The following is a 5,962-nucleotide window of genomic DNA, read 5'->3' on the forward strand; positions in this document are numbered from 1 at the left end:
TTTTCATTAGTTACATTTTCCATTCATTCTCAATTCTCTTTTCTAATTCAACTTTAAATACTGTGTAATACAATTTTAATGTAAATTTAATTCATTTCACAATTTTTTTATTTATTTGTTATTATTGGGTACTTGTTTAATTCATTATTAATACAAGTTTAATTCACTCTACAGATCATTGTCTTGTCAGTCATTAGCTACGTTTTTCATTCATTTTTAATTCTCTCTTTTTATTCAAAGTTAACACAGTGTAACACAATTTTAATACAAATTTAATTCATTTTGCATTTTTATTTATTTGTTCCTATTGAATACTTGTTTAATTCATTTTTTGTACAGGTTTAATTCACTCTATAAATCATTGTCTAATATTTCATTTGTTACATTTTTTTATTCATGCTTAATTTTCTCTTCTACCTCGACTTTAATATTTGTGTAATACATTTTTAAAATACAAATTTAATGCATTTTGCAATTAATTGATTGATTTGTTACAATTGGTTACTTGTTTAATTCATTATTGTTACAAGTTTTATTCAGGTTACGTGCAGATCAAAGAATGTTCTTTTGTTTTCTATATTCTGCATTCATATTTAATTCTCTTCTAATAATTCAACTTTAATATATTTGTAAGACATTTTTAATTCAAATTTATTCATTTTGCATTTTCTTATGTCTCTTCATTTGTTACGATAATACTAGTTCTCTTCTAATAATTCAACTTTAATATGTTTGTAATATATTTTTAATTTAATTTAATTCATTTTGCAGTTTTTATGTCTCTTCATTTGATACGATTATACTAGTTCTCTTCTAATAATTCAACTTTAATATGTTTGTAATATATTTTTAATTTAAATTTAATTCATTTTGCAGTTTTTTATGCCTCTTCATTTGTTACAATTATATTACTTCTCTAATTAACTATTTATATAAGTTTTATAGAGTCTAGAATAATTAATTATTATATGGAAAAAGGAAAAAAGAACAATAGAATAATTAATTATTATATAGAAAAAGGAAAAAAGAACAATAGAATAATTAATTATTATATGGAAAAAGGAAAAAAGAACAATAGTAAAAGGAAACAGAGCAACAATAAAAAAGCAAGAAAGAAAAGACAACAGAAAGAAAGTAGGAAGAATGAAAGAAAGAAAGGGATGGAAAAAAATAGAGGGAGTGAGACAGAGAAAAGAGAAAGAAAGAAAAAAAAGAAGCGAAACATAGAAAAGAAGAAAGAAAGAAAAAAAAATAAAGAAAGAGTGAGACAGAAAAAAGGAAAAAAATTAAAAAAGTTGCTACAAATGGTAATAAATAAAAAGTATCGCTAAAATCAATAATTATTTATTAAAATGTATCAATTTATGTAATTTTTCCTTGTTTTTATGTATCAATGCATATATATTAAACCGACCAAAAACTACAAAACATACAAATTACCAAGTTATTTAACAACTACATATACCACAAACGCATACCTATACACCAAACAAATTTGGTGTTTATAAATTATCTCAAATATGTCAAATACACCAACACATCTACCAAAAAAAAGAAAAGAAGCTCAGTATCTACCATACAATTACTACACCACCATCAATATATATATATATATATATATATATATATATATATACACGCTAACAGAATGGTTTATACTGTAGGATGTATGGATAGAAAAACGCTAACCATTTCACTATATAAAATGGTTATAACTATTAAGATAATATAACAATTTGATTATTACTTTTTATATGAAATACACCAATTTGAACTAATCACCAATTTTAAAAAAATTATTATTTAAAACTTTCAATATATATACCTCAATTCAATCAAAAATTACATAAGGATTGAAACTATTGTTATATAATCATTATTAAAGTGCTTATTTTGTACTTATGTTTTTTTGCCCTTAATTATACGTCAAATATAAAGGATTGACATTGACATAACATTTGTCATCTGTAAAAAATATTTTCACACGGCTACAATATGTTGATAAAATTGATATGACAAGTGACAACACTATTTCATGCTATATTTGTAGACTTATTTTTGGAGCTACCAAAGCCGATTTTCATTCAAGAATTTCAAATTTTTCGAACTCTTTTAAATTAAAAATTTGACGTCGTAAAAGATTAAACCATGAACCAAAAAATATAAACTAAGAAATTGAAATATATAAATAAAAAATCAGTCTTTATTTTTGCAATTATATGTCCGTTACTAGTCGAGTATCCGTATCACACCCTGGATAAAATTGTTAAAATCATGAGCAACATAATTTATTTGAAAAGACAAAAGAGATTGGATGAAATTGATGCGACTAGAAATAAAGGAGGGATTGTTGTGCTTGAAGTGGAAGTTCCTTAAGCTCAATAGGTTTCAAGTAGTGTGTTAAAATGATTATGTGTTTTTATCATGTTTGTTTTGTTAAGTTAATACTCTTTAAGTCTAGGTCATATCTAATTCAGTCGTTACTGTTTATTATAATTAGCATATTTAGTCCTTGCCAATTCTACTAGTAATGTGCTCCCCCATTCACTTTTGATTGTCATAGTTTTTTTTTTCAAAGTAAAAAACTATACAAAACTTTGACATATATATTTCTCATCGTATTGATATGCAAGTTATTGCAATTTATAGTACTTTTCGTTTAGTTTTTGAATATTTATTTTTTTGTTCAAAATATTAAATCAATGTAATCTAATTTAACTTAAAAATTAAACAAATTCACTTTCAAAAGAAAAGGTAACATAACTTGGAAAGTGTGGTTTGGCTATGTAACTTGGGAAGTGACACTTCTGTCAGCAAGTGAAGCATTGTGCGAGCTATTGAGGTATGCAAAAATCTCACATGATTGCTACAGGGGACTACCTTATAGGTTGACTTTTTACTGCTCAACTTAGGGACATGTGATAGGGTGCAATGACTGCTAATTTTGGGGGCATTTTGATGAATTTCAACAACTTGACCACTGAGTTCACCTACAACAACAAGAAACACTTATACATGCAAGTCTTTAGATAAAATGGCCAAGGAGGATACACAGTTATTCATGATCAAAATTGTGAATCCAAAGATAACAATAGTAGGGCTATGTTGCGTAATGTAGCGTCTGAACCTGCATTTGTGAATCTAATTCAGGAGTTAGTTGAGTTGTTTGCTGATCCAAAATGATTATACCATAAAGGGACCAATTTGACTACAAAATTCCTTGAGAAATAGTAGTAATCCTGTGAACATGAGATCTTATAGGTAACCCTTTTCACAAAAGGTTATCATTGATGAATTGATGTAGGAGATGTGAGATCAAGGGATAGTGCAGCCATATGCATCTCCAACTGTTTTAGTGGAAAAGATGGATGGCTCCTCCACACTTTGTGTTGATTGTGAAGCTTTGAACAAGGCTATCATCAAGGAGGAGTGCCAATCCCAATGATAAATGATATTGGAGAAATTGGGTGGGTCCAGGGTGTACTCTAAATTGGACCTAAGATCTGGGTATTCACCAAATTAGAGTGCACACTACTGATGTAGTGATGTTGACAAAACTACCTATAAAACTCATGTTGACCATTATGAATATTTAGTAATGCCTTTGGGCCTTACTAATATTAAATCTAGCTTTAAGGAAATGTTGATGAACCATATATTTCAATAACGCTTCAGGAAGTTTATTGTTGAATTTTTGATGCTGTATTAATTTTTAGCAAGAATATGGAATAACGCATGCATCATTTGAGGTTCATCTTTGAGATGTTAAAAGAAACATTAGCTCTTCACATTAGGAAGTCTAAGAATATAGTATTTAAGAAACATTTGCTTGTGATATTATTGAGTATTTAGGACACTTCATTTCCACTGAAAGTGTGGCCATTGATCCTAAAAGAAAATCTCAACAGTGCAAGATTAGCCAATTCCACAGATAAAGGGGTATTTTGGGACTATGTGGGTATTACAAGTGATTCATCCAGATCTATTGGACAATCAACAAATCCTCAACTAATTTGCAGAAAAAGTACTGCTGCTTTTCAATAATGCAGTTTAACTTTGATATTGAATATAAAAAGGCAAAGGAAAATAATGTTGCAGAGTCACTGTCTAGACTACCTATGGGTAAAGTATCTGCCGTTCATGTGAGCACTACCGGTGAAGCCTTGTATAAATCTATAGAGAAGAGTCTCAAGGGGGTGAGCACCACCAATATACCTTCTTCACTCGACAGTTCCAAAGAAATGATAGGTTGGTGATTGGTTAGGATGTTGAACTTAAGAAGGAAATATTACAAATTGGACATAATCAACTTAGTGGAGGGCATTCTAAAATCAAAAACACCTACTGACCAACATGAGGGCATCTTGATTATTCTATTGGAAAGGGTTGAAAGATGACATAGCTACTTATGTTAAAAAGAGTGAAGAATGTCAGAGGAGCAAGTATGATTCTTCTCCTTATCTAAGGTTGCCACAGCCCTTGGCAATCCTTAATAGATCTTGGACTATGAACTTCATAATTATCCATGTCAAAAGGGAAAAAACAGTGATATGGATGGTGGTAGACAGATTCACAAAGTATGCTTATTTTATTAGGGTATCACACCCATATTCAGCTGCTAATATTGCTCAATTATTCTTGGACAACATCTACAAGTTGCATATAATGTCTAAAACCATTATGTGTGATAGGGACCCTATGTTTGTGAGTAAGATTTGACAGGAATTGTTATCTGCTACCCTGAGAACTTGAACAACATACCATTCTCAATCAGATAGACAAACTGAGGTGCTTAATAGGATCTTGAAGACCTATTTAAGATATTATATTGATTTGCCTCAAAGACTGATATCATTTTCTTGCTACTAGCTGAATGGTTGTCAACAACACTCATCACTCTGTAATACTGACTTCTCCATATGAGGCGCTATATGGACAGCCTCCTCCCATTTCATCTATCATATTTACCTGGTAGTGTTGATGATGAACAGGTCAATGAAAGCTTGCTAACTAAAGAACTGAAAACTGAACTAATGAAGTTCCATCTAACTAATGCCCAATAAAGAATGGTCTCCTTAGCTAACAACCACAAATCTGATAAGGTATTTTCTGCAGGTGATTGCTATACTTGAAAATACAGTCCTACACACAAGTGTTACAAAAGATTGGCTCTCTAGCCTATAAATTAGTTTTAGCACCACCAAGTGTACATACATCCAACTTTCCATATCTCTCTTCTTAAACCTTGCTACAAATTACCTGAAACATTTAATGACACAACTTTTCAGGTAACTTGTACTCGTCAACGATATTGAAATCATCCAACTTTGGATTACTAGCTAGTTTTTCCCTTTTTCTCTTCCCTTTTCCATTTTCTTCTTGTTGTTAGCAGGAGTATACGCATCAGAAATCCCCTTAGCACAGAGGGAAAATGAAAAAAAAAAGCCAAACTCAGTTAACTAAACTAAGCATGCACAGATTCTAAAAGAATAAGAAGGTTGACTTGAGCACACTGAACTATACATCTTTAAAGCAGGAGCACGCTTCAAAACCAACTTACTAAAACCAAGATAATTTAACACTAAAGTTTATTTGAAGCTGTATCAATAAAAAGGATGTACTGCTAAAGTCAACTCCAAAAAGGAATTGTCCAACAAATTTCAAGTGAGAAACAAAAAAGAAAGCTAAACTAATAGCAACGCAGAAGGAAGTTGTGAAGTCATAGCAATATCTACACACTTCCTTATCTGACTTATTCACAGCCGACTGGCAGGTAAGACCAGTACTAGAATCTACAAAAACAGCTAACAAGGCGTCGTCAGTGCATCCATCAACCCAAAGAATCACCTCAGCCTTGGCATGTATGGAGAAGCCAGCACAAAAAGAATCTGAAGAAGAATGAGCAAACATGCAAGAGAAAAACTCTCTTTGCTGCTCATCTGAGGACAAGAGGACAAAAAAA

Source organism: Solanum lycopersicum, chromosome 3, assembly GCF_036512215.1.
Source record: "Solanum lycopersicum chromosome 3, SLM_r2.1".
NCBI classification, from domain to species: Eukaryota; Viridiplantae; Streptophyta; class Magnoliopsida; order Solanales; family Solanaceae; genus Solanum; species Solanum lycopersicum.